The following is a 25,445-nucleotide window of genomic DNA, read 5'->3' as shown; positions in this document are numbered from 1 at the left end:
CCCTGCCTGACCCAGCCCAGGAGCTGAGGAGGCTGTGACCCAGGGCCAGTGGAGGCCAAAACAGGCCCTGCCCACCCCAGCACAAACAGCCTCCCCTCTTCCTGACACTTTTGGGAAGATTTCTGTTTCCTTGACAGCACCCCCAAACATGCTGGACCTCTCATCTCTCCGCAGCCTTCGGCCCGGGACTGAGCTTGGCCAGGAGGCTTCACTCCTGCCTGAGCGGGCCTTTTTCTTGGGCTGCCCCCCCACATCCTTACTCCCAGCTCTGGGCACTAGGCTGCTTATGCCCTCATCAGGCTCTTCACTTCTTAAGATTCCATCCCATTTTTCACTCCCCTGAACCCACTCCCACTTATGACACCTTCCCTTGAGGAAGACATCATCACCTCCACTTTCCAGAGAGGCCCCCGGAGACCCTCAAGAGCCTCCCCACAGCTCCCTTGGTTCAGGCTCTGAACCCGTCTTGGAGAAGGCAGTGATCCTCCTCTCTCCCACGGGCAGCTCCTCCCCCAGAGGCCGCCACCCAGCCCCTGCCTCTCTTTCTGCCACCTGCCTGACAGCCCCCCACTGACTTGCTGTCTTCCACCAAACCTCACTCATGTGTCTCTCTCTGAAATGCAGAAGCCAGGGATATACAGAACCACGCCTTCCCCTAGCTCACCTAACAGGAAGCACAGCCCCTGCTCCCCCTGGGAGCCAGGCATGGGGAGTGCCGTGTCCACGCACTGCCAGCAACACACTCCCTGGGCTCCGGTCATTTGCATCATGAGCATAGCAACCTCCCAGCTACTCAGGAGCTCCATATCTTCCCACCTCCAGGGCTTTGGGCACATCGCTGGGCCAACTGAATGGTCCACGTAGGATGCTGGTGTGTCATGCTTCCCTCCTGCACCCCAGCCCACACTCATGGGCTCCCTTGTCTCAGACCCTCCAAGGCACCAAGCTCCCCTCCACTGAAGCTCCAGCACTTCAGCACTGCCCACCCCTGCCTCCTGGTTCTGACTGTGACTCCCCTCTTCCCCCACTGGCCCAGAGCAGAGAGTGACACACAGAGCAGGTGCCCAACACAGGCCAGTGTTCACAAAGGGCCCACACATCTGCTCCAGCACATCCCAGGAGTCCTTGCAGTGAGCCAGTTCTCAGAAAAGGGAAGAGCGCTGAGAGGACACAGGCCAGGCGGAGGGCAGGGCTTAGAGGGGGCGGAGATGGTCTAGCAGTATGGGGGTCATCCAGGGCCCGCGCAGCCAGGGGTCAGTGGGAGCCATGGAGCCGGGGCTGGGGGTCAAAGTGGACACTGAGGGGAGCCCAGGACAGCCCAGCCTGCACCCAATCGGTCCGCATGAGGTCTCAGGGAACCCCTCAGTTCCCTGTTTTCCCCTGTGGCCACTCCCACCCGGCCTGCCTTGGGGGATTAAAGCAGTACTTACCTGTCTGAGGTGAGTTTCATGAGGGTGTGACCCAGTGTGGAGTAGGTGATGAAGGACATCCGCAGGTTAGGGCTGGAGAAGTATAAAGATGAAGTCAACAAGCAACCAGGAAGGGGGTGCATGTCAATTTCCCTGCTCCCATTCCAAGTGTTTTGCTTTGGGGACCCGTTTCCTGAACACTGGACGTTCCTATAACTTAGTAAAGGATTCTGAGGCCTGTGGAGGTGTGGGGCCTTCCTGCTCCCTCCCTATACTTCCAACCCCCCAAAATCACTCTCTCTCTCTCTCTCTCTCACACACACACACACACACACACACACACACACACAGAGGCATGCACAAGAAGATAGATACTCATGCACTTCTGCAGGAGGCTCCCAACTGGCCTCTTTTCTACTATAAAATTCTTTGAGACTCACCCCTTTTCTCTCCTTGCCCACCTCCCCATGTCCTGCCCATCTCAAAGAAATTATTCTACCTCTTTTCAGCCTTTCACACATCCCTCCCTTTTCTCTCCCTCCACTGTCTTCTGCTCCATTGACCCTCATTATTTTTTCTCTTAATTGCTACCATAGGTCCCTAGCTGTGCTCTCTACTGCTCTTGGCTCTTGTTACAAATCATTTTAACCAGTATTATCAGACTTTTCTACCTGGAGGACCTCATGTATCATAGTAGACACTTGCTCAAGAATCATCTATAGCTCCCAATTACTCACAGCGGAAGTCTAAGCCTCTTGGCCTGGCATTATGAGCCTCAGTGGTTTCGGCTCCACAGTGCTCTGTCTAGACTCATCTCTCACCTTCCCTGAGTTAACGCTACTCTCCAGTCAAATAGACCACTCACTCCACAAGAAATCTCCTTGATCGTTCTTCTACCCTTTTTTTCCCATTCTTTAGGATCTAGTTCAAAATCCCACATCCCTTAGAAAGTCATACTTGACTTAAAAAAAATAAGAATACTTGCTTTTTCCTTAAAGTTACAAGAAATTCTTTCTCGGTTTTCTTTTAGCCCTTGGCACAATTTAACTCGGTGCTTGGTTACTGGTTTGCCTGTTTATGAATCTTGCGGTCCTGAAGGGCAGACTGTGTCCCCTACAGTGTGACCTGACCTCAGGCAGGAGCCAAGAAAGCTGCTGAGACCTGATGGAACCAGTGTGATCTGTCCTTTCTGCTTCAGAACACCCCCCTGGACTTTGTGCTCCTTACAAAGGGACTTCTGTGACCACTGAGTCTAAAGAGCTATGTACCCTGCCCAGCAGAAGAAAACACTAGCCGTACTTTGTGTACTTCTCCACTATTTCATCCACTAATTCGTAAATGTCCTTCCAAATATCATTCGCCTTCTGTGACCTGAAAACAAAGAAGACCTGAGTCAGAGGGATGAGGCGCATCCATCCAGTGGGCAGAGTTTCTCCCTCTCGAGCTTCCAGCAGACACTTTGGCAAATTCCGTGGCGAAAGGCTGCCACACTCCCTCAGTGACCTCGGTGGGTCACCCTGGTGGTGACTTTCATCCTTGTGAGTGCTGGGGAGGGTAAACAACCAGACCCACATGCAGGGGGATGAGGGTCTTTGGGTGGCAAACCAGGATGGTTGATCATTTTACTTGGGGCTTTAAGACAAGGAAAGAGGGAGAATTCGTTGGTTAGAAACACCTCCAGCGATTCTGACACGTTGTCTGTCGTTGTCCCTCACGTATGGACACGCAGAGGTACCCTGGCCTCAGGACAGGGAGCAGGTGTTACTCAGATTGTTTTATTACCATTTTTTTTTCTCATCAACCTGAAAACTAGGCCTGGGACACTGCTGTCGTGACATCATGATACCCACCAGCAGGGAAAACTGAGGCCCTTCTTGGTCTCCTTCAATTTTTTTGCTCCCATTGTCTTTAGCTTTAGTTCCAGGATGGAGACTGAGGAGCCTGAAGGGGGTGAGGGTGAGGAGTGTGCTGTGCCTTCAGATAAGCCTGGCCTATCCCGCTGTAGCCATGCTCTAGGCTTACTCCTCACTGATGGCCTGGGGACGGGAAATGGGTGCATAAGGCCCATTCTTGGAAACCTTCAGCTCCTCTTCCCCCTTGCAGAATCCAGCAAGACTCAGTCCTGTCACACCCACTAGCCTCTGGGCTACTTCATCCAATGTCTAGGAGCTTTCCCCCTTTCCAGTTGATGGCATAAGCAAATACCTTCCCTACTCTACCTCCCAGAATGTTTTGAGGATGACAGACGTGCAGTAAAGGGCTCCGGGGACCGTAAAGTGCTTCAGTGATATTGGGAGCCATACCACTGTTACTACTGAATGAGCAAAATTTATCCTCAGCCCCACGGAGGAGTTGAAAATGGAACCAAGGCAATCTGTCCAGTCTGAGGACACGGCCCTCCCTTTCCTTCCTTGAGGGCCAGAAGGTACAAAATGCACAGCCCTGGTTTCCCAAGGCCACATGCAGACAGACCAAACTGTTCATCATGTGCACACAAACTGTAACGTGGGTCTCCAAGTTGTTAAAGAAAGAAGCAAAACATTTAGAACCGGCAAAGCAAAGGACTTTCTAAGCAGTGAGACTATGAGAATGCCTAACAGATGACATAGCGATCTCCGTGGGGCCCAGGAAAAATAGAGGTCATTCGGGTAAATAACAAAACAAAACAAACACCAAACAAACCCAGAAATCACAGTGAGCTTCTTCCAAGTGCTGACAGGACAGCTCCTAGCAATCACCTGCCCCTCCAGCTGTTAAGGGACGTGCAGGTCACAGATCCAGGTCAAGCTGATGGAGAGACTGACAACCATCCAGAAACTCTATGGTGTTTTGTTTACTTTCCAAATATAAATGTTCCCGGGAACAAAGGCCTGGGGCACTAATTCTAACTCAGGAACAAGGAGGCCACAGAGGTGTACTCCACTCCTGGGGTCTAATCAAGACTGTTCTTGTCTCCACTATCTCAGAGGCTGGGTTCCCTTGGACTACTTCCTGTCATCAGTGGTCCTGTGGACAGAGGTGCCCTGAGGAGCACCCGGGCCAGGCGCGAGAGCCACTCACGCGTCCACTATGAAGTACATGTCAAAGGCACCCTCGCAGGATTTCAGCTTCTCCCAGTTGTTTCTGTGATGGCTGGTGCCCAGGTGAAAGCTTCTGTGGTTTGGGAGGTGGTGCAGGAATCTCCCTGGGCTCAGCTGTAGAAGCTGTAGCACCACCATTAGGAAGAGCATGGAGCCCAGCATCCCGGGCCCAACATTCCCCATATTCTTGGCCAGCCCCCGTGGTCCCACTGGACCCAGGCCACTTCAGGCCACCTCAGGCTGGGGCATGTGCTACCTCCGCTGGTTCCCAGGGACCACCACTCCTCCAGCCCTTTCACTAAGGTGCACTGGTGCTGTAAGCCTCCACTGGTATCTGCCCTGAGGGCAGAAGAGGCAAGAGGCTGGCCTCGGGGGATGTCCTCACTACCTGCATAATCCTCCCCTGTGATGTCCCTTATGATGGACAGGAAGGTTGGCATGGTGACTTTGTGACCCGCAGGTGTCTGCTCAGTGTCCTGCTGTTGACAATCCCAGTGGGGAGGCATGGGTGGGAGTAAGATGAAGTGTCCATTTGTTCTTTATCCCAATCCCTCTCAGGTGGCCATTAAATTCCTCGGGAAACCCTGCCTTTCTGTCAACTGAAAGAAGGCGGCTGAGGTGGCTTAGATGAGGACATCACTGTTGGGTCAAGGAATTGGGAACCTAGAGTGCTGCAGTGGTCACTCGTGTGACCCAGTGGATGGAAGGGTCTAGAAGTGGAAGAAGGCCTGTAAGGATGTCAAAGGCCTTTGTGAATGAGGGACATTGCAGTTATGTTCTTCTGTGTAGCAAATCACCCCAAACTCAGTCGCATGAAACAAGAACTATTTTATTATTCTCCTGGGTTCTGTGACCAGAAATCAGAGAAGGCTGAGTGGCGATGGCTTGTCTCTGTTCTATGTGGGCATACACAGCTCTAAGTCAAAAGTGATTAAAAAGCCAAGACTGTGAATGTAAAACTTTTTAGAATACCTTAACCAATTGATTTTATTACCTTCATTTTTATATGCATAAAAGAAGAGTGATATATGCTAAAATCCTTCTCTAGTAAGTTTAGATATTTCAATATGTAAAACATAAATTGGAAGTGGTCAAAAGCATTTTGGGAGTGGTATTGAAATAATGGAATATTTTAAATAAGTGGTGTTTTGGAATTGAGACAATCTGGTGTACTTCTCCCAATAGCCTATGAGGTTTTCCCTGCTTCATATGCTTCATGACTCTTGGTATTGTCCTCTTTTTATATATTTTCCTATCGATTCATCATCTCTTTGTGGTCTTAAGTCACATTCCTCTCATTACCGATGGGATTGGTCTTCTGTTCTAGAGACTTAGGGTCCTTTCTGAAGGAGGTAACAGGTGTCAGGGCCTGTTCCAATTAATTCTTGAGGTTTATGTGCTTGGTGAGCTAGGAATGTGAACCTACATGTGGTCAGCAGCCTTTGACAGAGAATGTTCATGTATAGGAACACCATGTCTTGGTACCCAGAGTTCAAAGTCCCAGTCATGACTTTTCTTACACCCCTGTCCTCATCAGACACTTCTTGATGATTCTGAGAGTCGGCTTCCATCAGAAGAGCAATTGCACAGGATCATCCCCACACTGATACAGGGACCTTCTCGGGGGGAGAGAGGGCATCCTTGTCAAGTTCCAGATCTCAGGGAGAAGCTGTCCGCATTGAACCACTGTGGGTAAGGTTAGCTGAGAGAATTTGTGCGGATGCCTTTTGTCAGGCTATTCCTATTATGATGCTGGACTTGAACTTATTCCAACTTTTTCTTCATTCATTGAGATAACCATGTTTCCCTTCTCCATTTTGCTGATGTGGTAAATTATATTGATATTTCAAACCTGAATCAGACTTGCATTTCTGGGGTGATCCCTAATTGGTCTTGATGTATTGCCCTTTTTATACATTGCTGTATTTCATTTCCTAGTATTATGTTCAGGGTTAAAAAATATCTTTTCTTATTTCTTAATTATATTTTTGGTTTCGAGTTTTAAAAAAGTAATTACTCCAGCTTCATCCCAGCTGGAGTCATACGCTGGTAGATTTGGAAAGGACCGCGGAGGTAATTTAGCCCAACCGCAGTTTATTGGTGGTAAACTGAGGCTGAGAGAGATGAGGTGGTCTGTTCAGGGTCACTCACTGGATCGATATGGCCACTTCTCTCTCTTCTAGGAACATTGGCTGTCATTAATCTCTCATGTCAATGGCATCTCCTTTGAGGAATCAGTTTGGAAAGGATGTTAGGAGAGGCTCAGTAGTCCCTGGTGGCACAGTGGACATCCTTTCAGGATAAAACGGCAAATGAATCCCAGGGTCACACAGGAGTGGGATGAAGGGTAACACTGGCGTGTGTTTCCTCAGGAGCTGTTGAGAGCTCAGAGGTTAGACAGAGAATCTGACTTTTTGATGGGGTAAAAGTTTGGGAGAAGTTGGAGAGGAGGCAGGAAAAGGAGACCTAAACCCTCAACATGCCCTCATTTGGTGTTTGGGTCACATGGTTGACTTGGTGTTTACCTCTGGGGGCTCTGGGAGGGCGACATGGCCAGTGCAACCAAAGCAGGCTTGGGGACACACACTTGGGTTTCAATCCCATCTGCGCCTCATCCTTGCAGGCGACATGGGGCAGGATGCTTAGTATTGCAGGACATGGGTCTTCTTCATCTGTGAAAGAGGGTGATGACCCTCCAGGTGTGTTGAAGATGGAAGGAGGTGACATATGCAAAACATGTGTGACAGACTCCTGTTGCCAAGATAGCGAGAAGGAGGGCAGGCACCTGTGCTTCCTTTTACAGGTGGGTCAGGAGGCAGGGCGAGAGGGACGAGCTAAATTGAACTCGAGTGATGTTCCTGTGAGGAAGGAGCGGAGCTATACCCTCCTCACGGTCCTCCTGGGCTCAGGATACATATCTGTTAATGATGAAAACTCGGAACGCTCAGCTGAGTGTGGTCCAGCAAACCTCTCACAAGCTGAGGGGGCGCTTGAAGATGGGTTTGCAAGCCTCAAGAACTTGCTGGTGGAGCAGATCAGGGAAGGGCAGGGATGAATGTCTTCCAGGAAGTGCTGATGGCTCCCTTTCCTCCTGGGTGCCACCCTCAGTTATGGCCATTGTGTGTCTCCCCTGCAGCCGTGAGCACCTCAAGGGCAAAGCAGAGGCTGATTCACCTGTTAGTGCCCAACAGGTTGTCACAAGAGGGCATTTGACAGTTGACAGGTGAGCAGAGGAGAAGCAAGTGGATGAATGTGTGAAGAGAAATTGTGGTCACTTCAGGAGAGTGGAGAGGGAGACCCACACTTGGTGCAGGGGCAGGGCCTGGTGGAGAGATGGCTGCCCCCAGGTGTGGGAGCAGGGAACAGGAACAGCTCCAGACCCAACCCGCCATGTCTGGATGTTACTGTCCAGCTTTTACCCTCTGGTCACCTGTGCTGCAGCAGCTCCCGTGTCCAGGGGTTTAAAGTGTCCAAGCACATCTGATGATTTGTGAGGAAAGCTGGCATGCAGAGCAGCAAGGAAAAAAATCTGCTGTGAATCAGTGTGCAAACATACTAGAATTGTCAACCAAGTCAAAACTGACTGGTGGAAGCCTTGTGTCAGTACAGCAGCTGCTGCCTGGATGCTGACAGAGGGGGGCAGTACTGAGCCTGGCCTCTGGCTGGCAGAGTTGTGCGGTGTGGTCCCTCCTCTGTGATGGAATCCTGAAGGTGAAAGCAGGTGGCATTGCGCTCTGAGTCAGGGTGAGTTGCTGCATCTATAGCACTCTGGGTTCTTTAGATACCAACAACAAAGACCGGCTCTGGCCACCTTAGTCAAGATTAGTTAGAAGGTTTTGGTGAGGGTGAGAAGCGATGGGGGAGGAGAGAATAGATCCCGGCATCAAAGGGAGGACTGGAGAACTAATCTTGGAAAAATACAGGGATTGAGCTGCTTCAGAGAGTCTGGTAATCCCCTCAAACTGAAATTAGGTTTGCTTAGGAAGGATGCTGGCAGCATAAATTCAAACCAAACCATCGGATGTCTGCTTTACTCTCATAGTCATCAAGTAATCCTGCCTTTCCATTTGCTGGTTTGAGAACCTGGGTACAAAAGAGTGCCCTTAAGTCCAGTGCAGCCAACACTTCCTGAGAGTGTGCTACTTGCCACCTCATGAAGTCCTGTGGGATACACAGATAAATAGACACGCAGTCTTTCTCTAGCAGGAGAGGGTCAGGCTGGGTAATAGCAAGGACAGTGTTGGGGCCCCAGCAGGCTCCACACACTCTGAGCTTTGGCTCTGCAACCTTGACAGCAAACCTGGAAGTCCTCACACAGGATAAATTTGCTAGCTGTGGAAGGGCATAGCACTGGATTATAATTTCTATTGGGGATAAAAGTAGTCCTCTCTCAGCCTTCAGTTTAGGTACTGGCCCCCGGAGTGTGGGCAGAACTTCTGTGAGTCTCTGCACTGGGGATCAGGACCCCTGACTTACACCCCTGCTCTACCTGCTCTATCTGGCAGGCGGGGCAAGTATGAGTACCTCAGCCCACCATCTGGACTGTGACCCGGGCAGGGCATCAGATGGGGGGGGGGGGGGTGCGTGCTCCCACCTCCCAGGGTAGCCTGAGGACATGAGGGTTAATGAAGGTAAGCTGTTCTGAGGTCTATAGAGAAAGGAGCTGTGCAACTTGATGGCTCTTACTGTGACCCTCTTCCTTTTCCCTCCCCTGATGCACTCAGTGGGGATGGAGTCACAGGTGGGTCTGGATGGCTTAGTATGAATAGAAGGGTATCATTTAGGGGTGGCTCTGCATCCTACTAAACTTGTGTCTCTCAACCTTTTCCTCATGACTGGAGGATGCCTAGACCTTCTTTGCCTGTGCTATTTTCACCATTGCTTCTTGGAAAACTCCTATTGATCCATCAAACTCCAGAGCTAATGTCACCTCCTTGATGAGGCATTTCTTAGGTAGCACATGATTAGTGACTATTCATCCCTGATCCTGCAACAGTTTTCTCACACCATTAACACAGGCTTCAGCCAAGTAGATCCTAATATAACTAGGCTTTCTTCCCTCTTACTGAATGTGCAGTAGTGGCTCCACTGTATTCATCTTTTTATCTACAGGATGAGCAGAGGTTTGTATTTGTTGAATAAATGAATGAAAATCACCCCTAAGAGATATGGAATGGGTTTCTGTGTCTAGACCATATGCCTAGCTCATAAACAGTCCTTGCAAAACACTCCTGATTTAATTCTTACTTTTTAAAAACTGTGTTGCACCTGCTTTTGCAGTTCCCTCTGACTTCTCTTTTTGTATTCTGTTTTCTTCCTGCCCTTTGGAGGATTTCCTGCACCCTTTCCAACACCAGAAGGGTGTCTCTGGTATTCCAGTGCCCAGAATTCCAAAGCATTTGGGTCTCATGGGTGGTGTGCTGGTAAATGTTTAATAACTGGCTCTCAGCATGTAGTTCCAACAGGAACTACATGGCAGATGGTATTTTCATTTGCGGTAAAGTTAACATGAAAATGAAACAATGAAGACAGCTGTCTACATTTCACTTGTTTCTCAGTGTTTTGAGTGATGTCTTTTTCAAAATAGAGAATAGTTTAACAGTTGAAGAATATTCTTTCAAATTTTTGCACTAATCACAATGGAAAGAATTCAGACAGGACGTAATTTTTAGTTTAAACTGAATTAACTTTTCCCCTCACATTCTTATGTCCAGATAATCAGTGAACCAAGAAATGAAGCCCCGATTTATAGCATATGCTATAGATGCCCCCATCATGGCTGACTTGATGTCATTAGATGTGGAGTTGGGCAGAAATGCACAGGAGCAGGACACCACGGCCCACATACAGACCCAACAGTTGCGGTTCCATCCGCAGCAAGATATTCAATAGTGAAAACTAGTAAAAGAATTAGGAAGTGCTGAGTTTGGGATATTTATTGAGTTTATATAATTTATTAATACTTTACTTAATATGGTTTTTGATGATGGCTGTGTTAAAACAGCTAGCTCACAAAATTCCTGAAAATCTCACAAGGCACTATGAGCTGGCTCCGAACCACTGCAGACCACATGCCACAAAAAACTCTTTACTCAAAGAGAGTTGAGTGGAGAGAGGACACTTTTGGGGGACAGAGTTGCATGTATGTGTCCCCTCAGCCTCTTCATGTGGTGAGCTGTACTCAATGCCACAGTGACAGGTTCTGTCTGTTGGTTCAATCAACCTCTGTATGTCACCCCTTCTACTTGGCTTTCCTGCACTGTAGTGGTGGAAAAGCTAAATGTACATTTGTAGACCCCTTGCAGTGAGGACATGGGCTTTTGACACGGATCCCTCCAAGCATCTCCACCCATCAGTGCAACTGGATAGGAATTCTAAAAGGTGTGAGGTGATATCTCATTGTGGTTTTGATTTGCTTTTTCCTAATGAGTAGGGTGTTGAACATCCTTTAATGTATTAATCTATCACATTTATTGTTTTGTGTATGTTGAACCATCCTTGCATTCCAGGGTAGAATCCCACTTGATTATGGTGTATGATCCTTTAAATGGTTCACCAGTACTTTGTTGAGATTTTTTCCATTATATTCACCGGGAATATTGGGCTATAGTTTTCCTTTCTTAAGTGTCCTTTCTGGCTTTGGATTCAGGGTAGTGCTGGCCTTGTAAAGTGTCTTTGGTAGTGTTTCTTCCTCTTCATTTTTTGCAGAAAAGTTTGAGAAAGATTGTTGTTCATTCTTCTTTAAACACTTGTAGAATGTATTAGTATAACCATCTGGTTCTGAGCTTTTCTTTGTTGGATGTTTTTGATTACTAATTGAATCTCCTTACTCATTATTGGTCTGTTAAGATTTTCTGTTTCTTCAGGATTTAGTCTTCGTGGGTTGTACTTTCTCGTACTTTCCCCGTTTCTTCAATATTGTCCGATTTGTTGATGTATAGTTGTTAAATAGTGAAGTTTTATAATTAATTTAATTTTGGTAGTATCAGTTTTCATGTCTTCTCCTTCATTTATAATTTTATCCATTTGGTTTCTCTTTCTTTTACTCGCTTAGTCTAACTAAACTATTGTCAATTTTGTTTATGTTCTCCAGAAAACGAACTCTTCATTTTGTTAATCTTTTATATTGTTTTCTATTTCGCTTATTTCTGCTCCAATCTTTATTAGTTTCCTCCTTCTACTAACTTTGTGCTTTTTAAAATAGTGCCATAGGTTGAAATATTTTTTTTCCTTAAAATATGCATTTACTTATATAAATTTCCTCCTTAGAAATGTTTATGTTGCATACTGCATGATCTGGTTTACATACTGTGTTTGCCTTTTCAATTTTCAAGATATTTGTTTCTTTTTAGAAAAGTCTTCTCTGGTCCACTGGTTGCTCAGGTATGCGTTGTTTAATTTTCATGTAATTTAGCATCTTCCAGCTTTCCTCACGATATTCATTCCTAGTTTCATACAATTGTAGTTGGAGAAAATGCATGGCATGATGTCAGTCTTCTTCAATTTATCGAGACTTGCCTGTGGCCTAAAATATGACGTATCCTAGAAAGTGGTCCATAGGTGCTTGAGAAAATTGTATATTCTGCTGCTGTTGTATGAGATGAAATGTGTATATCTTTTAGGTCTCTTTTGGTCTATAATTTTGCTCAAATCTGCTGCTTCCTTATCAATTCTCTATCTGGATGATCCTTCCATTGTTTAGAGTGGTTGTTGAAGTCCTCACATATTACTGTGTTATTTTTTTGCCTTTTGTTCTGTTAATAATTGCTTTATATAATTAGGTGCTCTGATATTGAGTGCATATATATATGTGCAATTGCAATGTTTTCTTGATGGATTTTTTTTATCATTATATAATGACCGTCTTTGTCCCTCAAGCATTTTTAGCTCAAAGTCTTTGTCGTCTGATGTAAGTATAGATATCAATGCTATACTCTGGTTACCATTTACTTGAGTATCTTTTTCCATTCCATGACTGTCAGTCTTTGGGTGTCCTTAAGGGTAAAGTAATTCTCTTGTGGGGAGCATATTTCTGGACTTTTTTTTTGTCCATTCAGCTATTTTATGTGTTTCTATTGAATTTAATTTTTTTTATGTTTAAAATAATTATTGATATGTAAATACTTACAATTGCCATTTTGTTAATTTTTTCAAGTGTTTTTTAGGTCCCTTTTTCCTAGCTCCTTATCTTGCTGTCTTTTGTTAGCAGATGACTTTTTGTAGCGGGTATGCTTAGTTTCCTCATTTATAATCTTTTTTCTATCTACCAGAGGTTTTTTCTTTGTGGTTATCATGAAGCACACCTAAAATATATTTATAACATCCTATTCTAAGCTGATAACAACATTGATGGCTTACATAAATTTTCCCTTTATTTCTCCATCCTTCACATGTTAGGTTATCAATATGACAATTCATGTACTTTTATGTTTCATATCCAATAAGGTATTATTGTAGTTATGGTTGTTTAATACATTTTAACCTCTTAACTAGTGTTCTAAGTGAATTACACACCAAAATTACAATATTACAGGGTCTGATTTTGACAATATGTGTCATTAGTGGTGAGTTTTACAAACTTCTTATGTTTTCACAATGCTAATTGTTATGCATTTATTTCTGCTTGATGAAATTCCTGCAGCAATTCTTGTACAGCAGGTCTTCTGGTGATGAACTCTTTCAGTTTTGTTTGTTTTGATGTATTTTCAATCTCTTTCTTCATTTCTGAAGAACAGATTTGCTGGGTACAATATTCTTCTTTGACAGAAATTTTTTTTCTTTCTGTACTTGAATACATCACCCCTCTCTCTCCTGGACTACAAAGTTTGTATTGGGAAGTCCCTCTAAATTCTTATGGTGGTGACTTACATGTGGTGAACCGTTTTTCTCTTGTTGCTTTCAAAATTCCCTGTGCCTTTGACCATAGACAATTTACTTACAATGTGGTTTCCCATAGCCATTGCAGATTCAACTTATTTGGTATTCTTTGTGCTTCATGAATTTGGATGTACATCTCTCATTCCATGTTTGGTAAGTGTTCGACTCTTTTGTTTCAAGCATACTGTCTTTTTCTCTTCCTCTTCTCATATGGGACTCCCATAATTCACTACTGTTTGTTTGTAATGTCCCATAGTGTTTCTTCACTGTTAAATTAAATTTTCTTTTCACTCCTGTGGCAGGATAACTTAAAATGACCTATCTTTTAGTTCACTGATTCTTTCTTCTGCATGCTCGAGTTTGTTGTTGAATCTCTTTATTATATTCTTCATTACAGTCATTGTATTCTTCAGCTCTAGTTTCCAGTTGTTCTTTTGATGGTTTCTATTACTTTGTTGAACATCTCATTTTGTTGATACATTTTTTTCTTGAATTTCATGAAGTTGTGTGTCTATGTGTATTTCTTGTATTTCACTGAACTATTTTAAGAGGATTATTTTGATTTCTCTCTACAAGAGTCGATAGATCTCTATTTCTTTAGAGAGTTTATTCTTTTCATCATCTCATGTTTCCTTGATTCTTCATGGTCCCTGATTTGTTGCATTGGTATGTGCACTGGTATTTGAGTAAGCAGTCTCTCCTTCCCTTCTTGGACTTGTGGTCCATGGTGTTGCTTCATCTTCACATATATAGTCTGTGATTTTCACAGTGAATTCTTGCCTATTGACAGTTCTCTAGCATGTAAGTGTGGAAGGAAACCTGATCATGTCTTCAAAGTATTCTTTAGGAGGGATCTGAAAAATTGGGAGGTCTGTCTCTGTCATCAGAGGAGCTGATGGGAAATTGGGACCCTGCAATTAACTTAATATTATGAGAAATATTAAGGTACAGGAAGGGAACTTACATTTCTGAAGGAGGTAGTAGGTTTGAGGACCGTTTTTTGACAGTGTCTTGGAGATTACATGGGTGGTGGCCTTGGATGTTAACCTACATGTGGTCAGCAGTTTACAGAGAATTCTCAAGTGTGGCAACCCCATGTCCTGGTATCCAGAGCAGAAACGCCCAGTCATGATTTCTTCTAACACCTTGGTCCTCACCGCACAGTTCTTGATGTCTCTGAGCTCATCATCCTCTCCCTCCCTGGGGCAGAGGGAGAAGACATTAACTACTGGGCCCCTGAGTCTTTACAAGTGACCTGACCCTGTTCTGAGCATACTGTAGCAGTTACTATCACCCTCATGGCACCCTGTAGAGGAGACACCATTATCCATCTTTTCAGTGAGAAATTGAAGCACAGGGAGATTAAGTAACTTGCCCAGGTGATTATGTAGCAGCAAGTGAGTAATGGACACCAGACTGTATTCATACATCAAAGATATCTTGGGCTTTTTGGAAAGAGCCTATTTTGGCTAAAACCCCACGTATCTCAACCCATGGTGACAGATGAAGACCTGTCTGTGGGGAATGAGACTCACCATGTCTACATCCACAGGACACCAGGGTGCTTTGTCCTGGCAGGAGCAGTATAGCTGCATCTCATACAGTGGAGCAGTGCTCACCAGGTAACAAGCTCTCTTGCTAATCAACAACACATCCCAACTCCTTTTGACTGTAAACCAAAACACAATATATGTGTCCAAATCAGTACAAAAGGGGCTCGTAACAATTTTGTGTTTTTGGTGCTTTAGATGTTGGGCTATGGGGGTGGGAGTGACAAAGTACTTCTGCAGAGCTTCCGGGCAGTAGGAGGGATCAGCGGCAGCATCCTGGGAGTGACTGAGAGCATATGGGTGGGAGATGTTGACCATGTGAACAGCAGCTACTGAGGGGGAAGCACTCCTGGCTGGGTTGAAGGCAGATCTTTGGGCCACAGAGCATTTGTGTGCAGTGTGGATTCATTAAGGTGAAGTTGATGCACCTCCCCTGTGTGAAGAAGAGTAGAGAGAGAAGGTCACTGAGAAGCCATTGGAATTGGGAGCAGAAGGCTGTGGTTTCCTTGGCTCAAGGGGATTAGGCTCAGTACCTGTCAGGATCCCCAGGGTGAGCCTTTGTTGATGCCCTTCCTCTCCCTAGGTGCTGGCCTCCAGCCTGTGCTCCTAATTCTAGACTCTGTTCAGATATTGGACATCTGCCCTCCCTTCCCTATGGAGCCCCGTTGTTCTGACTCTGGACTCCCTTTACTCTGGTGTTGAACTTGCCTGCTCCCCTCTGCACTGGGAGCCTGGTTAGCAAGGACAAAGGCTTATTGCCACTGTAGCCCCAGCATTGCCCAGGCTCTCTTGATGAGTATGTGCCGAAGGGATGAGTTCTCACTACAACGCTCAGGCTGGGGTTGAGTCCACAGTGCAAAGGCAGGTGATGGTGCCCTCAGATGGGTCACGGGCTCTGGAGGCAGCAGCACATACGGACCGCTTGGTTTGGGTAGAGATTGATGCAGACCCTTTGGGACACCATAATCTGTCTGCAGCACCACAGGGAGGGTGGTGAGCACACTGACCAGCTGAGAGCATCTCTGGGCAGCCCTGGACTGGATCTGTCAATGGGACTCCAGGACCTCTGGATTTTGAGTTATTCGGACTCACCTGGACACTTTCTTAGCCTCACCAAAAATTGACCTAGCGTTCTTCATAACTGCATTGTTTGTTCAGTGGCATTTTATTATTTTATCCCTGTTTTTGTTAAAAAGAAAGGTAAGGCCTGGAGCGTCTCAGAAACTAGACTAACTTCGCAGATTTAGTAACAGGTTGAAGTCAGTACTTTCCTACAATCACTCCTGAAAATGGCAAAGGCACCTCTCCCCATCCCTGCACAGTGCCCTGCAAAGCAGATTTTTCTGTGCCCTATCTTGTCAGATCCAAAATGCCTCCTTGTGTCACGGAAATGACCTAAAGCCTCCACGCAGGAGCACGTGTAACTAGAAGTGCCCATTCATTCATTCATCATCAGAGGGCTCAGTGTGTGTGGACCACATGCAGTGGAACAACTGGATTTGGTGCCCTTGCAACACTCTGACCTGCAGGAATGGCGTGCCTCTGTCCCCCGCACCCTGTGGGGTGACACTGGGTATCCTGTGAACATCTTGACCATTGGATTGATGCGGACAGTACTTGATTTCCAGCCTTTCAATTCACCAAGCCCTACAGCCCCAGGGCATATGCACTGGCTGTTTCCTCCGTTTGGAAGGACTTCTCTGGATTTATTTGTATCAGTTATTTCTCAGCTTAACTGTCACTCTCTCACAGATTCTGATCTGGCCAAACAGGCACTCACTGAGATATTCATGACTTTCAAGTGTCTAGAGAGCTGTCTAGAGACAAGTGGAGAATGGGCCTTCCGTGCAAGCAAGGCTGGGACTCAGAGCTCGATTCAGACCAAGAGCCGGGAGCCCAGCTGCAGAAGGAGCCCCAACACCACTGTCACCAGACAATGTCTCTGCTTGGTGTGAGCATGCCTCATGTGTGTCACCAGCAGTGTCCAGAGGCTTTCAGGCCTATCCAGAGCTTCTAAATGCCCACCTGCCCAGCCACCAAGAGCCAGTGTTTTCCTGATTCTGTGAACGTGGTCAGTACAGACCTCACTACAGATCTTGGGACTGCAACATCCTCCAGACTCCTGGTCCGGTCTGTACAAAAGGTCTGATAATAGGGACACTCGGGAATATGATGCCCAGGCAGGTGCTTCCCAAGAGAACAAGGAGCAAGGCCCTCCTCGGATCTGGAGGCCTGAGAAGGGCAGCTCTGTGATGGTTTGGGGGTAACCATCATGAGACCATGAGTGCTGAACCGAATGGGGGGCAGAGCAGTGAGAAGGGTGGAGCCAGGCTCAGAATTCAAGTCCCGCTCTGCTGCTCCCATCCTTGGTGAGCTGGGACAAGTCACTCAGCCTCTCTGTGGGTCAGACCCGCCTCTATAAAGCTGGGATCTACCAGTACAGTAGTATCTACCTGTACATTTACTGGGAGGATTAAAGCAGTGAAAACATGTAAAGTTCTTGAGCAACTGACCCACAGAAAGGACGCAATGAAATTATCTATCATTATTATTATTAAATAACAAGGATGACAAGTGGAGAAATTGGGCTTCTCCCCACTGTCACAGGCACCAACACAAGGAGGGCATCTTTACTGCCTGGTAAAACCAGTCAGTGTTGACCAGACAACATTGGGAAGGGGGTGTCACCATGTCCTCCACCACTCCTGCAGCTGAGTGAGCAGCCCAGGAGGGTCTCATGGTTGGGGTGCAGCCAGCAGTCCCACAGGGTCGGGTAGGCAGTGGGGAGGGACCATGGACGGGAGTCCAATAGGCCTCTGCAGCCCTTTTCGCTTAAGATTGGAATTGCTGGGCATTGCTCTGGAGAAGAAAGGTCCTGACATCCTTGAGACAAGGACGCAGGGGAAATGCACAGGCGCCATGTTGAGAATCGTCTGGAGGCTCATGAGCTCCAGGCCTCCACGCCTTGCGCGTTCCTCTCGACAGACGCCCAGAGAGGGCTCTCTGACCCACAGTCCAGGGGGCAACTGTCACGGGCCAAAGCAAGACCCCAACCCACGGGGAGCATCGCTGTGCCCTGCTTACCATGTCCCTGAGCGGACACCACATCAATGGCAGCTGGCTGCAGTGCTGGACAAAGTCGTACAAAGTATCCAGTTTTCCCTGAAAAGCAGATGTGTTTGTGAGGAAGCTACAGGCACAGACGCTGCCTCCAGATGGGTGGTGTCCCCTCTGTCTCCCATGGCTTCCCAGGGCTGTGTCCCCACAAACTGGGTGAGACAGCACTGCAGCCATCACCTGGGGCAGGGACCTTAAGAGCCTTCTGTGTTTGTTGGGAGCTCGTCACTGTGGGTCACAGATTGTTTGGATTCTGGAACGAATCAGTACTTCTGGTGTAGGAGAAGTCAGGGCTACTTTTGAAAAAAGTGTCAAAGTTTGGAGGAGATATGCAGTAGCCAAGGAGAGGTCCTCAAGGAGAAAGGTGAGGCGGGCATGGGGACTGGGCAGGAGCTTGAAGAAGAGGGAAGAGGGCCTGCTTTTGAGGGGCTGAGAGGGAGAAGGCAGAGAAGAGACCCAGTCCCTGCTCAGGGGGAAGGGTCCTGAAACAGGGGGGTAAGAGAGTGATGAGGAAACCAGAGAATCGGTGAAAACGTGGACGTGATGTGAGCGGAAGGTGGGGCCGGGCCTGCGGCAGGAACGAGCCCCTGGCAGGTGCTTCCTCCCTCTGTGGAAGGTGAGCTCTGGCTTCTCCGTGCCCTCACACTGACTCTCAGGGGAGATGCGGGGCCGGCCCTCCAGCTGCCATTTGAAGCTCCCAGGAGGACCAATGGATCCCACAGCGACAGAGGCAGGACCAGGGGGAGGAGGGCAAAGCTGCTCCCAGAGATGGTGGGGTCTTTCTTCCTCACACCTGCCACCTGCGGCCCTCTTTGTCCCTGTCATCTCTCATCTCCCTTTCAGCTGGGATCTCAGTCACCTGGGGGAGGAAGTGTCCTCAGGCCCCCTCCTCCATGTGGCCCTTGTCACTCCATCTCAGGGGCCTCAAGGACAGTGCAGTGAGCTCTCCCTCCCTCCCTGAGCAGACGGGAGCCATAGGACTCCCGGGTAGCTTAATGCTGGTAAGATCTTGGCTCAGAAGTTTCTTTTCTTTTTCATTTTTTTTCCCCTGACTGGTGTGTGTCTGTTTGTCATTGTATATTTTCAGTCATCAGTCACTGGCCAGTGAAACCCAGGACATTGCCAGAGCTGACGACAGCCTCTGTGAGAATCAGGAATTGGCCGGCTGTGAGTCAGCCCCCAACATCCCGAATCCTGGGCCTGTTCCAAGGGGAGGTCCCTGGTGCTGGGACTGCCTGGAGGCAGGGGGCACCTGAGCCTTCAGCTCTTTGTCCTTCCCTGGGCCATTAGGGTCGGGAGGGCCTCTGGTTTTTCTCTCTCACTGAGGGGTGGGAGACCAGAGCCCATAAAGCTCATCTCCACCCAAGGCAGGTGTTTTAGGCCCAAGTCTGTGTGCATTGAACTGGCTCCTCCTCCTCCAAACCCCCAGCCTTGAGGGGCTCATCCCTCCCTTCCAAAGGGTGCTTGTCACCTCCATTTGTTTTATCCTGTCTTCTTGGCACCCACAGCAGGAGACAATCACCCTGGTCTGTACAGGGCATGGCTTCTAGAAAGAGAAAAAAATTGTAGGCTTTCTTGTCTGGCAGCTCCTGGGTGCAGACACATGACATCTGTTGCCTGGGCTCCTGTCAAGTACTGGCCTGTCAGCAAATGTTTCTTGGAGAATCAAGGACAAATGAGCAGCACCCGGCACTGTAAGAGAGTGGCCTCCATGTGAAAAACACACCAACTCCTTTTGGTTTACAAAGATGGCTCTTTTCCAAATAACAACAAACTCTACCCTGTCCCCTTGGTTCCTGGCGGCCACCCTTGTAGGAGAAGCTGGGCGTGAGGCTGTGCCATGTGACGGAGGCTGGCAGGGGTGCGGGCATTAGCAGGTGACAGGGCTGTATTCACCCGACTCTGGCAGATCCAGCCTCCCCAGGTCACAGTGCAGCCAGTGTAGACGTCAGCCCTGGCATTGATGCTGTTTCCCACCAGATCTGAGGCCCAGGTCCCCCTGCCTCGGGACATGGCACCCCCGCTCTAACTACTTCTTATGGGCCCTGGGTTGGGCCCCACCCCAGGTCAGTCCGGCCTCCCCACCTGACCCTTGCCCTGTGATCACCTGCTCTGCGCCTCCCTCAAAGCTCAATGCCCGGTAGGAGTCCCTCCACCCTCCTCAGCTCCCCAGTCCCTAAAGGCCAACCCTGCCAACACCCTCTCCTTGACATGCGTCAGGGATGAAGACCAAGGTGATGGAGCCCAGCATACATCAGAGCCCGGGGAGGGGCACCAGGTCCCTGCAACCTGAGGATCCTGTTCCAAATGCTCGCACGAGTCCTGAGAAGGATCAGTCTACAAAGAGTCTTTTGGGAATTGAGAAAAAGACCATTTTTATCAGGAGGGATCATAGCTGTTCCTGAAATAGGCTACCCCATGTTGCTGATTCAGTGATAAAGGCCCTGGTTCAGGCTGTCTTCGGAGGTGGGGAACCCCTCCGTGTTGTCTGGGTGACATTTTGTGAGTCTGAGGTCCTCTCTGGGATCCCTCCCTGCCCTCTCTCACCCTCTTTCTGCCACCTCTCTCTGCCCAGGTAGGTAGGAGCTGGAGGGGCGGGGGAGGGCATCTCCCCATACACGTCAGAGGGCGTCTCTGTGCAGGTCAGTGTGCGCATCAAGTATGTGACAACATCACAACAAAACACACCACTCACTTTTTCTGGTTTCTGCGCTGGTGGTGGCTCCTTGACGATCTAGGATGTTAAAGAGACATAAACACTGGCTGGAAGGGGCATGGAAGGCTCTGGCTCAGCTATGCAGACAGGAGGGGACCCTGCTCGGCAGCAGTAAGGGATCAAAACATGGGCTTTGGGGTGTCAACCTAGGTGCCCGCATCCTGAGGGTGTGTGGCCAACAGGCTCCACCTCCCTGAGCCTCAGTCTCCTCAGTCAGCAAAGGGGAATCGTTACCTCCGTGGAGGGTCAAGGGGGAGACAGGCAGACTGAGGCCCCTGGTCCCTGGTAGAGTTTTCAGCAGCAGCCCTGACATAATATGAAGACAAGAGAACACTCCCCACATCCCTCCTCCTCTCCCCTTCCCCCCGCTCCCTGCAGCCTTCCCTGCCTCCCAACCCTCAGGGATGACAGTCCACCTCCCTCTCCCCCACCCTGCTTTCTCTCCTCACTTCTCGCCCTTTGCAGAAATCTGACCTGCTGGCTTCTATGCTGCTTTGCTTGTCCTTTCTCAGCTCTGCTTGTTCCTCTTCTTCACCCACCTCTGGCCTGCGTCCTTGCAAACCCAGCCGGCCAGCGCCTCTGCCTTCCCTCCCACCCGGGGCCAGTCTCTGTCCTTTATCATTATCAGGGCACCTGGCGCACCCTCTGAAGGTGACATTTACCCTCAATGCCCCACAGCTACCAATACCAGACCAGACACCAGATGGTGAGCGCCTGTGGGCAAGGGTGGCGGCTGCTTCACTTCTGCCCCTGTGTGCCCAGCACGGGGCCCTGCACATCCTGGTGACTTAGTGATGACTGATGAAGGAATGACGGAAGGCACCAGAGATGGACAGGGATCCATGCTGTTTCCAAAGACGCAGCTGCCCCCAGGGTTAGCGCCCTCCCGGTCAGCATCCTTCTCCGTCTGGACCATCAGTGCCCTTGCAGACCCCTCTTTGTCCCCCAACAGCAGAGACTCTTGGGGCCTTGGTCCACCTGAGTCCTTCGGAAGCCTGACTGCTGTGGGGCAGCCCTGGTCTCAGGAGGCCTGGGGTCCTTTTGCCCCAGGGGCTGGGACAGCCCATAGGCCACCTCCCTGTGAAGGTGAAAACACGAAGCAGGTGGCCCCCTAGAAGCCCAGGCTGTGTCTATGCCCGGGACGGGAGGACAGAGTCTGTGCCTTGTTTGCTGGTGTGAGGACCCCAGAACTGATGGAACCTGCCCACAGGCAGAATCATGGGGCAGGCATGGGGCTGGTCCCTCAGGGGTCGGTGAGGGCTGGATGCAGGCTGTGCGGGCAGGGGTCACTCACCCTCTTGCAGCAGCAGATGCAGACAAGCAGCAGCGGTATCACGACCAGGGACGGGATGAGTGTAGGGTAGAAGAGAGGATTGTTGGGAACTGGGCTCTGGGTGACAACCATGGGCACTGTGGTCTCCTCCTCTGTGACAACTGTAGTCACTGTGGTTGTTGTGACAACAGTTGTCACGGTAGTTGTTGCCATGGTGACAGTGGTAGACACTGTGGTCTTCGTTGTCTTCGTTGTTGTTGTCGTCCTTGTTGTCGTCCTCCTGGTACTGAGAGTGGTAGGCCTTGGGGTCGTCGTCGTCCTTGTCGTCCTTGTCGTCCTCCTGGTACTGACAGTGGTAGGCACTGTGGTCTTCGTTGTCATCGTTGTTGTTGTCGTCCTTGTTGTTGTCCTCCTGGTACTGACAGTGGTAGGCCTTGGGGTCGTTGTCGTCCTTGTCGTCCTTGTCGTCCTCCTGGTACTGACAGTGGTAGACACTGTGGTCTTCGTTGTCATCGTTGTTGTTGTCGTCCTTGTTGTCGTCCTCCTGGTACTGACAGTGGTAGGCCTTGGGGTCGTTGTCGTCCTTGTCGTCCTTGTCGTCCTCCTGGTACTGACAGTGGTAGGCACTGTGGTCTTCGTTGTCATCGTTGTTGTTGTCGTCCTTGTTGTCGTCCTCCTGGTACTGACAGTGGTAGGCCTTGGGGTCGTTGTCGTCCATGTTGTCCTTGTCGTCCTCCTGGTACTGACAGTGGTAGGCCTTGGGGTCGTCGTCGTCCTCCTGGTACTGACAGTGGTAGGCCTTGGGGTCGTCGTCGTCCATGTCGTCCTTGTCGTCCTCCTGGTACTGACAGTGGTAGGCCTTGGGGTCGTCGTCGTCCATGTCGTCCTTGTCGTCCTCCTGGTACTGACAGTGGTAGGCCTTGGGGTCGTCGTCGTCCATGTCGTCCTTGTCGTCCTCCTGGTACTGACAGTGGTAGGCCTTGGGGTCGTCGTCGTCCTTGTCGTCCTTGTCGTCCTCCTGGTACTGACAGTGGTAGGCCTTGGGGTCGTCGTCGTCCTTGTCGTCCTTGTCGTCCTCCTGGTACTGACAGTGGTAGGCCTTGGGGTCGTCGTCGTCCATGTCGTCCTTGTCGTCCTCCTGGTACTGACAGTGGTAGGCCTTGGGGTCGTCGTCGTCCATGTCGTCCTTGTCGTCCTCCTGGTACTGACAGTGGTAGGCCTTGGGGTCGTCGTCGTCCATGTCGTCCTTGTCGTCCTCCTGGTACTGACAGTGGTAGGCCTTGGGGTCGTCGTCGTCCTTGTCGTCCTTGTCGTCCTCCTGGTACTGACAGTGGTAGGCCTTGGGGTCGTCGTCGTCCATGTCGTCCTTGTCGTCCTCCTGGTACTGACAGTGGTAGGCCTTGGGGTCGTCGTCGTCCATGTCGTCCTTGTCGTCCTCCTGGTACTGACAGTGGTAGGCCTTGGGGTCGTCGTCGTCCATGTCGTCCTTGTCGTCCTCCTGGTACTGACAGTGGTAGGCCTTGGGGTCGTCGTCGTCCATGTCGTCCTTGTCGTCCTCCTGGTACTGACAGTGGTAGGCCTTGGGGTCGTCGTCGTCCTTGTCGTCCTCCTGGTACTGACAGTGGTAGGCCTTGGGGTCGTTGTCGTCCTTGTCGTCCTCCTGGTACTGACAGTGGTAGGCCTTGGGGTCGTCGTCGTCCTCCTGGTACTGACAGTGGTAGGCCTTGGGGTCGTCGTTGTCCTTGTCGTCCTTGTCGTCCTCCTGGTACTAACAGTGGTAGGCCTTGGGGTCGTCGTCGTCCATGTCGTCCTTGTCGTCCTCCTGGTACTGACAGTGGTAGGCCTTGGGGTCGTCGTTGTCCTTGTCGTCCTTGTCGTCCTCCTGGTACTGACAGTGGTAGGCCTTGGGGTTGTCGTCGTCCTTGTCGTCCTCCTGGTACTGACAGTGGTAGGCCTTGGGGTCGTCGTTGTCCTTGTCGTCCTTGTCGTCCTCCTGGTACTGACAGTGGTAGGCACTGTGGTTACTGTGGTTGTAGTTGGGACAGCTGGGGGCTCCACAGTCTCTTGCTGTACAGGGCACACATGCCAAAGTCCTGGGGTTGGCCTGGGTGAGCTCTTCCCATGAACCCAATATCCACTTCCCACACCAGACCTCACAGTTCCCCTTCTCCTCAGGTTGCCTCATCCAGAGGGACCACAGTGGGGTGAGGAGATCATGGCTGGTACCCAGAGAGCCACTGTGGAGCCCTCGGCCACAGACCCCACCACTGGCCCTGCTCAGAGGCTCTCCCCAGAGCCCTGTCAAGGAAGCTCAGTCCTCCAAGGAGTGACAACCCAGCCCTCACTGCCTGCCTTGGCTGAGAGCACAGGGGTTTAGTGAGGACCACAAAATGCTACGACACACAGATGGGTGCGGGAGGGGCTCTGGGGGCCCAGAGAGGTGAGGGTGCAAGAGCAGAGGCAGGACACCCTGCTCACCTCCCAGTAGCCTCCCTCCCCTACTTCCCTGCTCTGCAACCTCGGGCCAAGCTGCCCCCTCTCTCGGAGGCTCCGTTTGCACATCTGGAGTGAGGAAGTGAGCGGGCACTTGAGAGCATTAGAGAGCGGCTATAGAGAGCCCACACACAGGCCAGGTCCACGTGGGGGATTAAGGAACGGGCTCTGTTCTCTTGTTGTTGTGCATAACCAAGGGCACGTGTGCTGCATCTGTGGACCCGTGCTGCCCAGCCCTTCCCTACATCCAGTCTCTGCTTGAGAGAAGCAGGGGGGGAAGGGGGCAGAGAGAACCTGTGCCCAGGAAACAGGGAGGCCGAAACGAGAGGCTGAGTGGGGCTGAGGGTGACCCTGTGCTGGGCCTGGAGCCACGGGCAGCTCCCGAGTTCTCAATGTGCCTGTGGACGGGGGCCGTCCGTTGGTGGGACTCCTGCTGGGAAACGTGGCGGTTAATCTCGGGTCTTGAGGTGGATGTGCAGGGACCAGAGAGATAGACACACAGGGGACTGTCACGCTGCAGGAACCCTCACCAGCTGGGACTGGACACAAGGGCGGTGGCATTAGGCACACGCGTCCCTCCTCCCAGGGAAACCTCACTCCAGGCTAACACTCTCTGTCCCCCATGGCGGGCTGCCCCAGGCTAAGGGGCCCGTATGCTGTGGAGCTGGGAGAAGAGGGTCCCTGGGAGCAGCACTTTGTTCCCAGCTTCCTCTCCCTGAGCTGAGCCCCGCCCTTCCCACTGGCCCTGCCAGCTTCCCAGCAACAGAGGGGAGAGTCCCCCTGCAGAGGTCAGAGCCAGTTAGCGGAGAGGGGCAACTGAGAAGCACAAGAAAGGAGGAGAGGCCGTAAGGAGGTTGATGACATCTGCAAAGTGACAGCCGGTGTTCCCCAAACAAGCGTGGGAGGCCAGGGCTGTGATAGTCATGAGAG

Source organism: Kogia breviceps, chromosome 2, assembly GCF_026419965.1.
Source record: "Kogia breviceps isolate mKogBre1 chromosome 2, mKogBre1 haplotype 1, whole genome shotgun sequence".
Lineage (NCBI taxonomy): Eukaryota > Metazoa > Chordata > Mammalia > Artiodactyla > Physeteridae > Kogia > Kogia breviceps.
This window is presented reverse-complemented; position numbering follows the sequence as displayed.